This window comes from Herpailurus yagouaroundi, unplaced genomic scaffold (genome assembly GCF_014898765.1).
Source record: "Herpailurus yagouaroundi ecotype Mexico unplaced genomic scaffold, PumYag 181, whole genome shotgun sequence".
NCBI lineage: Eukaryota > Metazoa > Chordata > Mammalia > Carnivora > Felidae > Herpailurus > Herpailurus yagouaroundi.
This window is the reverse complement of record NW_024412412.1, coordinates 18309549-18320634: the sequence shown is the minus strand read 5'-3', so window position 1 is coordinate 18320634 and position 11086 is coordinate 18309549. Positions and strand designations below refer to the sequence as shown.

General features: G+C 36.0%; 1 pseudogene; it reads right to left on the bottom strand.

Annotated features, from left to right (window-relative positions):
- Positions 1-7559: 7559 nt before the first annotated feature.
- On the bottom strand, positions 7560-7651 carry LOC121040014 (uncharacterized; annotated as a pseudogene).
- Between the last annotated feature and the right edge of the window lie 3435 nt (positions 7652-11086).

The window sequence follows — 11086 nt, the reverse complement described above, 5'->3', positions numbered from 1 at the left end:
CTAACCTTCCCCAAAGTAACCACTATCCTGACTTTTTTTTTTTTAATGTTTATTTATTTTTGAGAGAGAGAGAAAGACAGAGTGTGAGCTGGGTAGGGGCAAAGAGAAGGAGACAGAGAACCTGAAGAAAGCTCCAGGCTCTGAGCTGTCAGCACAGAGCCTCATACGGGGCTCGAACTCACAGAGCTGAGATCATAATCTGAGCTGAAGTCGGAGGCTTAACTGACTGAGCCACCTAGACACCCCAACCACTATCCTGACTTCTACTACAGGATTAGTTTTACCAGTAACTGAAGTTCACATAAATAGAATGACATAGTATTGGTGGTCATGAGATTTTCCATGCTGTTTCTTGTATCAGCAGTTATTTTATTATTGTTGGTATTGCTGTGTAGTACCCCATAGTATAAACAAATCATAACTTATCTACTCTCCTATTGGCAGACATTTGGATTGTTTCCAATTTTTACCTATTGTGAACAAAACTGCTATAAATGTTCATATACACATTTTTTGGTGGACACATGAATTGATTTCACTTAGGTATATATCTGATAGTGTAATTCTTGACCCATAGACTCATGAAACATGTACAATTAGAGTGATGCACCCAAAGGTTCATATACATCTCACATCTTGGTGCTTTATTATTAATCTCATGACATGTGTGTGTGTGTGTGCACACATTCATAGTATTTTGCAGAGATAACTTTATCAATAACTAAAATAAGGCAAAGCAAGAATAATCTCATTGAAAGAAAATAAAACCCTCAAAATGATTCAATATATAGGAACTAATAAGAAATGAAAGACTTATGGAGAAGTTCATGATAAAGTATATGTAAAGACCTTAAAAGTGGGAAGACACACTGTGCTTTTAACTGGAACACTTCATGTCATACAAATGGCAATTATCACCTAATTTCTAAAATGATTTCAAATATCATCCCTTCAGAATGTTCTTGAAACACAGCAAATGGTTCTAAAGTGTATGTGGAATAACAAATGTGTGAAAAGAGCCAATAAATAGTATCCAAAAAATAATAATAATGAGATGGGAACTCCCAGCTGGATATAAACAATAAATTATCCAGTAAATAGTTTGAAACATTTGGCTCTGCAGTTAGGAATAAAATGTGATAGCCTTACCTCAAACTCAACAATAAATTCCAGATGGATTAAAGACACAAATGCAAACATATTAATCCAAGAGTGTGAAAGACTACAGAAAAATGTAGCTTTATAATTTTGGAATAGGAAAGGCTTTTCCAAGCATGCCATAAATCTTGAATACCATAAAACAAAGGTTAAAATATTTATTTTTTTTTCAACGTTTATTTATTTTTGGGACAGAGAGAGACAGAGCATGAACGGGGGAGGGGCAGAGAGAGAGGGAGACACAGAATCGGAAACAGGCTCCAGGCTCCGAGCCATCAGCCCAGAGCCCGACGCGGGGCTCGAACTCACGGACCGCGAGATCGTGACCTGGCTGAAGTTGGACGCTTAACCGACTGCGCCACCCAGGCGCCCCAAAGGTTAAAATATTTAAAACTACATAAGACAAATGGCAAACTAGGGAAAATGTTCTGCAACACATAAGACAAAGTATTAATAGTCTTAATATAAAGAGCTCCAACAAATCAATAAAGAAAAGACAAAGAATCCAAAAGAAAAATAAGTTAAAAAAACAAACAAGCATGAAAATGTATTTTACAATGGCAGAGTTAAAGTAGACAATAGATATACATTTACCCTCACTAATAATGCATGGAATACAAATTCAGGCATTAAGAAGACAATGATTTTTTTTTACATGTACAAATATTTATAACACTTTCTTTCCAAGGTTATAGGAAACAGAGACTGATAATTACTTGGAGATAATGTATTTGAGTACAATCTCTCTGTAGGGTAACCTGAAAAAATCTATTTAAATGCACTGGTTCAGATAGAGCAAATCCACTTCTGGGACTTACCCCATGTAACATTCTAACAAATGTTATAACATAGTTATAAGAGGGGGGAATGTTAATAAGGGGAAATAGCTAAATAAATAAACATTATGTGACTGTTAGACAGGAGCTGGATAGATAGATGGAAAAGATAAAAGCAACTTCCAGAAAAACTTCTAGGTTTACATGTATTGTGAATTCTGGGCTAAACAATTTACATGGATCATCTCATTTAATCTTCAGAACACTGATCATTTAGTATATCAAAACATTTATTACAAAGATATTTTCCTTCAGGGTGACTCGATGGCTCAGTCAGTTAAGCATCCAACTCTTCATTTCGGATCAGGTCATGATCTCACATTTCATGGGATTGAGCACTGCACTGACAGAGCCTGCTTGGAATCCTCTTGTTCTCTGCCCCTCCCCTGCACATGCACTGGCACATGTGTGTTCTCTCTCTCTCAAAATAAATAATTAAAAAAACCCCAAATGTATCTTCCTGGGGTGCCTGGGTGGCTCAATTAAGTGTAGGACTCTTGATTTTGCCTTAGGTCATGATCCCAGTGTTGTGGGATCGAGTCCTGCATTGGGCTCTGTGCAAGGCATAGAGCTTGCTTAACATTCTCTCTGTCCCCCGTCTCTCATGTTTGCACTCTCTTTCTCAAAAAAAAAAATTAATAATAAAACAATTAAACAATAGTAATTAAATCATGACATCACTACTGGATGAATATATAGCCTCATCAATACAATAGAATAGAGTCCAGTAGGGGTGACTGGGTGGCTCAGTGAGCTGGGTGTCCCATTCTTGATTTCAGCTCAAGTCATGATCTTATGGTTCTTAGGATTGAGCCCAGTGTTGGGCTTTGTGCTGACAATGTAGAGCCTGCTTGGGATTCTCTCTCTCTCTCTGCCCCTCCCCTGCTTGCTCTCTCTCTTTCTCTCTCAAAATAAATAAATAAACATCCAAAAAAAAAAAGTCCAATAAAGTACTCAAATGCTATAAGAATCAAGTATTAGATAAAGGCAGTGTTCAAATCAATTAGGAAAAGATAGATTAGTCAACAATGGAAATAATTCAAGAAAAATCTAATTGTATCCATACCTCACACTTTGTGCCAAAATAAATCCCCATGATCATGTATTTAGCAAACATTTAGCAAACATCTGAAAACAAGCAAAGCACTTGATATCAGAAAAATACAAAAGAAGACACAGAAAAATACATTTATAATCTGGGATTACATAATACTCCTCAATATGACACTAAACTCAAAACCACATAAAATACAGATTTATTTGGCTTAAAATGTAATTGAAACTTTCCTCATCACAAATTAAAATAATAAAACTGAAAGGTATGTGTCAAATTACAAAAAAAATAAATACCTCAAATCATAGACAAAAGATTAAAATAGAAAAATATATAGAAAAATAAAATATGTCAATAATATAATAGTTTATAGGAAAAGAAATGTAAACTGTTCTTAAGCTTAAAATAAGAGGTTCATAGGGACGCCTGGGTGGCTCAGCAGGTTGAGCATTGGACTCTTGGTTTTGGCTTAGATCATGATTCCAGGGTCTTGGGATTGAACCCCATATTGGGCTCTGTGCTGATCACGGAGCCTGCTTAAGATTCTCTCTCTCTCTCTTTCTCTCTCTCTCTCTCTCCCCTCTGCCCCTCTCTCCCACTCAAGCACTCTCTCTCAAATACAAAATAAGAACAAATAAAGAAAATTCTAAAAAAAAAGAAAGCAAAGAGGTTCATAATAAGGGAAGTGGAAACTAAATCTATCTTAAGATACCATTTCTGACCCATGAGATTGGCAAAAATCCAAAACTTTGACAACTACTTTTGGCAGGACCGTGGAAACACAGACATTCTTCCATCACTGTTTGTGAGGAATTCTTTATACCCAGCCAGACTAGACTTCTTTCATGTCCTTCCTTAGGAACTTCCCCTGAAGTTTTCTTCGTGCCATGCCCAGGAACTCCTATTTGATTCGTGAGAGCCAAATTTAACATCACCTTCAGAAGGAAGTCTTCTCTACCCTTACCTCCCACCCCTAATTGTTCTGCCATAAGTGCTCATAATCCCCTTTCATAGCATCTCTCATAAATGGTATTTATTAACCTAGGATTTTTTCCCCATTCAAATCCAAGATTTATGAGATGAGTAAAATTAGCTATCATCTCCTCCAATATTAGCCACCTACTTGGTACAATTGTACTGAAATTAAAGAATACACTTTTACTTGTGTGCACCATTTAATTCACTTCTCTTAGTCTCTGTTTCCTCAAGAAAATACATGTCTTTGGGATATTGTGACTACTGATACTCTAAAGCACATAAACCTGGATCCAGAGTAAACCCTCAAAAAAACGGGAAGATATTCCATATGATATCATTACCAGTGCAGCATGTTTCTGGTTGACATCTGATTGGTCAATAGTTGCCAAACATCAGTTATCCTTATCTCTGCCTCACTAGTGTTCCAAGAGCTTTGCTCTCTCGAAACTCTTATTTACTTAATTTTTCTTTACTGTGACTGACTTCTTAAAATTAACTGTCTGTTTTAACCTCATACCGAATTAATCTCCACAAATTATTAGTTTTTGTAATATATTTTTTGCAATAAATCATTATCTAATAAAAAAATGTTTTTGGTGACCAACTAAAATCACCATGAGAAGGGGCTACTTGACTCAGTCTTTGGAAATTGCTGAGATAGATAATCGCTTCATGTTTATTATTTTCTTTCCATGCATGTCTCAATTGCACCTATGAAAGTTATTTATCTCTGTGTTTACCTTCATCATTAACTGGGATCTCTAAGGGCAGGAATTGTGACTGTAAATCCTGTTGCCAGTGATTACCAAGATACTTTCCCAGAACAGCAGCTCAGTAAAGGTTTGCTAAATGAATTAAACAGCTTTTGAGTACCTACATTGATTAAGGAATGTGCTAGAGTGTTGGCAGAATTCAAAGAATATATTATGAGTATATAGTTAATTTTCATGAGTGTTAATAGTAGTAAAGATAAATAACATTCAGTTCAAAATTACACTCAAGCTATACCTTAAAAAACAAGGTGTGAATTATTAACAGGTGTGTGTTAATGCTTGTATTTTCTGGCATATAGGTTATGTATATGCTTTGTATAAAACTCAAAAGTACCGACATGGTTGCAATGACAAGTAAATCTAATCTCTGTTTCTGTTCTCCCAGTTTGTCTACCCAGAAATAATATGGTACCAGTTTCTCCAGGGCACCACCACCTGGAGATATTCTATGCATACAGAATTAAGATTCTGATTTAAGGTATAAGGAAATGCTGGTAAAAGGTATTTTAGGAAGAGAGGATTGTAAATGCAAAGCCAAGAAGGTGGGAAAGTGAGAAAAAGGTAATGACTGAAATTATAATAGAATAGAAAATAGTGAAAATAAGTTGATGGTGTATACGGTTCCTGGAAATCCATAGAAATGGCAATACAAATGTTTTTAAAATATGAGGATAATTAATAAGACATATTTATTTCATTTACATTTCTTTTTTCTTTTTCTTTTTTGAGCTTGGGCATAATATAATTTTATTCTGGTATCAGGAAAAAGAAGAAAATTATCTTAACAAATTTATATCATTCAGCCATAAAAAAGAAACAAAATCTTGGTATTTGCAACAACATGGATGAATCTAGAGTGTAATGCTAAGTGAAATAAGTCAGTAAGAGAAAGACAAATACCATATGATTTCACTCATATGTGAAATTTAATAAACAAAACAAAGAAAGGGATAAAAGAAGAAAGAAACCAAAAATCAGACTCTTAACTATAGAGAACAAACTAGTGGTTACTGGAGGAAAGGTGGGTAGGGGATGAGTGAAATAGGTGATGGACATTAAGAACACACTTATCATGACAAGCAGTGAGTCACACATAGAATTGTTGAATCACTATATTGTACATCTGAAATAAATATAACACTGTATGTTAACTACACTGGAATTAAAATAAAAAAGGAAATACTCAGGGTGGCTCAGTCTGTTAAGCATCCAACTCTTGATTTCAGCTCAGGTCATGGTCTCATGGGCTCATGGGATTGAACCCCTCATTGGGTTCTGAGCTGATGGTGCAGAGCCTGCTTGGGATTCTCTCTCCCTCTCTCTGCCCCTCCCCCACTCACTCTCTCTCAATCCCTCTCTCTGTCTCTCTCAAAATAAATAAAAAACATTTAAAAAATCTTAAAAAAAAGAAATACTCAAATGATGAATACATGAAAAGAAGAAAAGAAACAAAAAAAACTCATGGTCTTGTTTTGGCCACTATGAAGGAAAATGGTGCTCTTATACTTTGTTGGAAGTATAAATTGGTATGTCTACAGAAGCAAATTTGCCAATAAAAATTAGGATATTATTTATTTATTTTTATTTTTTAATAATTTTTTAAAACATTTATTTATTTTTGAGAGACAGAGACAGAACATGAATTGGGGAGGGGTAGAGAGAGGTGGGGATAGAGGATCTGAAGCAGGCTCTGTGCTGACAGCAAAGAGCCCCATGCAGGGCCTGAACCCATGAACCATGAGATTATGATCTGAGATGAAGTAGGACACGCAACTAACTGAGCCACCCAGCCGCCCCTTTTTATTTTTTAAAAATGTTTATTTATTTTGAGAGAGAGAGAGAGAGAGAGATTGAGAGAGAGAGCAAGCAGGGGAGGGGAAGAGAGAGGGAGAGAGAGACTCCCAAGCAAGCTCTGCACTGTCAGCACAGAGCCTGATGCAGGGCTTGAATCCATGAAAGCATGGGAACAAGCCCTGAGCCAAAACCAAGAGTTGGACACTTAACTGACAGAGCCACCCAGGTACACAGATGATTAGCATTTTAAATGCATTTACTCTGATCCAGAAATTCCAATTCTAAGACTTTATCCTCCAGATACTCACACATATGAGTAATGAGATCCATGCAAGAATATTTATTGCAACATTGTTTAAAAATCACAAAACCCTGGTAGTCTAAATGCCCCCAATAACAGGCTGGACGAATAAATTGAGTATGTGTTAATTCTAGGAATACTATGTCATCTTTATAAAGAAGAGAGTTTTCCAAAAATTAATATGAATGACCACCAAAATATTTAAATACAAAAGGTAAGATAAGGGAAATGTGTATAGATCGTTCCCATTTGAGACAAGAAAAAGGATGGTTATAGTGTGTACACACACACACACACACACACACACAAACACACATATATCTGCCTATCTACGTAAATGGACACATACTTAGTTGGGCTTATAATACTTCCGATAAAATACAAAAGAAATTGCCAAAGTGGTAATAGAAACTAAGTACATGGAGAAATAGAAGGGAAAATTACTGTACACTTTAATTCCACTCATAGCTGTTGAAATTTATAATTATTGAGGAAGCAAATATTTATTGAGTGTCTACTAAATGCCTGGCACTTAGGTAGTTGCTGGAGATAAAGCACTTACTTTCGTGGAGTTTACATTGTACATAAAGATATTATAAAAACATTCAAAGCTCATAGGACAAATATCAATTGGCTAAAATAAATAGCACTTATTTTTTATTTCATCTATGTACATAAATAAAATAGTTGTTTTAGCCCTTGCTCTCTTTCAAATCTAGTAACAAACTATAGAAATGATTCCCGAAAGTATAGTCTTCCTTTTTCAAATCTAAAACTGTTTTTGTTTTTATAATAAAATACAAGCATTAAAAAATTGTTTTTTTCACATCAATTTTAATTAAAATTTTTAAAATGTTTACTTATTTTTGAGAGACACAGAGAGACAGAGCGTGAGCCGGGGAGGGGCAGAGAGAGAGGGAGACACAGAATCCGATCTGAAGCAGGCTCCAGGCTCCAAGCTGTCAGCACAGAGCCCGATGCGGGGCTCAAACCCATGAACCGTGAGATCATGACCTGAGCTGAAGTCAGACTCTTAACCAACTAAGCTACCCAGGTGCCCCTCACATCAATTTTAAATGCAAATAAGACTGCATATTTGAAATTATTTTTATTGTAAATTAAAAAATAATTAGAGAGCCAAACCTTAGAGTTAAGTCAAGAAGTTAGGGCTCAAATAAAAATGCTAGAGTATGGATAGTAGATTTAGAAATTTAAGAATAAAAATCTCAAATTTGATGGATTAATTTAAAAATTAGCATAGTAGAGCTTTCAACAGGTTTTATGAACCCAAGAGAACAAAGGAGATAGTGTAGATGAAGCAGGAGCAAAGAGAGATAACCCGAATAGAGTCATCCAACCTTTGGGTGTAGAGGTTTCAAGAGCAAGATCTCAATCATGATCATAAAGATTTGGGTCTTCTTGACTCTGTGGTAGAATGTGCTAGAATGGGAGGGAGAATCAAATGTGGAGCTCCATTTGGGATATGTTCAGTTCCAGATGATTTTAAGATTTATAATTAGAAATAGCTGAGAATGAGAATCAAGGATGGGGAAAAGCAAATGGTTTGGGGTTTGAAATTTGGTTGGTGTTTCACTCACACATAAGGTGACTATGTGATGACCAAGGTCAGGCCCACAGGAAGAAGATGCTCCTTTTGGGATAAAACCTACAAGAGAAGCCAATGAAGATAGAACAGCAACAAATGGATTAGGGAGAAAACAAGGACTTGAGAGACAAAGCAAAGAGGGAGGTGAGTTTTGTAAGGATAAATACAGTTAATGGGGTCATTGTGCAGGGTGAAGAGGGGATAGATAAAAGGAAAATCAGTCACTAGTTGTGCCATCTGAGATATTTGCTTTAGAAAGGCACATTTTGGAAGGGTTCTGAGAATAGGAGGCATTTTATTAGAAGTTACACAGTGAGCTACCGGGGAAGACAGAAAGAAAGTAAAGTAGAAATATAGATTTTTATGAGGTTAAAATAGAAATGACCTAAGGAATGTTTGTTTCATACATTTCTTGCAGATCAGTTAGCTGAGCTAAAGTATCTTAACTTGAATGTGCTTTGTGGTGTATCAAGAGGCTTGTAATTACTGGGATAATATTCCACACACTATACACTAGTACTGTATTTAATGTGATTATTCTCCTTGTTCTGTTGATTGAATTAAATTCCTTTCTATTTTATTGAGCTGTCTAATTGCTCCATTATAATTTCTATGTATTCCCCAAAAGACTAGTTTCCTTATGATAGGATACAATGCAATAGCCCACGGAGATAAGCAAAGCATAGGCATATTATCCTTCCTTTACTTGAAGTAGAAATGTATTTGTTTTTGTGTTAAAATTAGATTGAATAGGGAGATGAATTCTATTAAATTAGACCACAGAGAACTTACATGAATATGGATGGAGGGAATGTTTGTTAGGTGACTTTCCAGTTGTGTCCTGAAATCTGAGAGGAGAGATGCTTAGCAAAATTTCTTTGGGGAAGTGCCAGGAGGTGGCCTGAGTCATTGCAGTGTCCTTGAACATTACAGTTCTTGGAAAGCTTGGGGGCATTGGGTGTCTGTGCAATTGATCTGATATAAAAGGAGAGTTCAGTTTTGTCCATTGCTAGCTTGAAGGATCACATCTATGAGCAAGAAAGATGGCTTTGTTAGCCATATCTGAAGGTGACCAGCAATTACTTAGCTGTTAATTTTTTTTTAACTATATAATTAAATCTACAGGCTTTGAATGTGGGTACAGGTTTTGCTGAATAGCTCAAGAATATCTGTAAGGAGAGAAAAAAAAAAAAGCTTACTCCCACGTTCTTGACTTGAATGAATGTTAACTTCCCATTTGAGAGACAGAGCCTCAAGTTAATTTGGAGAAGATGACCAAAATCAAAGGGAAACAAAGAAACTAGTCTCACTTTCTGTAATTAAAGGTGAAGTGAATACAATGTGAAACCCAAAAAACCATCAGGAGCAGTGGAAATGTCTCTGTCAGCAGAACCAGAGCCCTTGTGTGCTCTCTTTTCACTTCCAGGAGTACATGGCTCATTAAGTGCTTCCCAAAGAGAAAGGGACAGACCATTGCTGGGAAATATAAAGAGCTAGTAGTTCCTGCAGGCTAGCAGAACATGTCATTTACAAGAATGTACAAACTGGAAAGCGTATTCTCTTGAAATCAGAATTGTCAGTCTCTCTCTCTCTGTGGATATATATCCTTTCTGTAGATAATGGTTTTGTTTGTTTGTTTGTTTGTTTGTTTGTTTGAAATCAGAATCTTCCTTTAGCTAGAGGTATGCTACTAATTTAACTAATTTTGTTGTTGCTGGCGGTGGTCATTCAATTCAAATCTAAGGAAGTACAATCATTTGGTTATGGTGGTCTGCTTATTTACTCTCCTATTTATCAAGAGAATTGTTTCCCAGTATTTGCTCTGGTTGTTATTATTGTGATTTTTATTTTCGTGAAATCCGGGTTTTCACATCTATAAATTCTGATTTCTTCTGGCTTCAGTTTTTCTGTAACAAGATCAGGGATCTTTGGTCAGTCTTCAGCTTTGAAGTCATATTTGTGGTTAGATAGACTAGCCAGAGAGTGCCCTAAGGTTGGCCTGCTCACATATAAACTCAACACAACTTGTTTGCTTTTCTTATACTGAATAAATAGTATTGACTTCTGCAAAAGACAGTCTTTTATTCTTACAAATTTGAGGAGTGTTAGATATAGAGACTTGATGCAATATATACTTGAAAAGTAATCCAGAAAAATTTAGAGTCAGAAGTAAGTCAACCTGAATAAATCTTTATTCAAAATGGATAGTTTTACTTTTATTTATTTTTAAAGTTTTTAAATTAATTTTGAGAGAGAGAAAGCACAAGAGGGGGAGGGGCAGAGAGAGAGGAGAGAGCGAGAATCCCAAGCAGGCTCCACATTGCTAATGTGGAGCTCTATATGGGGGCTTGAAATCATGAACCATAAGATCATGACTTGAGCCGAAGTCCAATGTTTAACTGAACCACCCAGATGCCCCTAAAATGGATATTTTTATTTATTCATTGTAATGTTTATTTATTTTTGAGAGAGAGAGAGAGACAGATCGCGAGAAGCAGAGGGGCAGAGAGAGAGGGAGACACAGAATCCAAAGCAGACTCTAGGCTCTGAGCTGTCAGTGCAGAGCCGGACACAGGGTTCCAACCC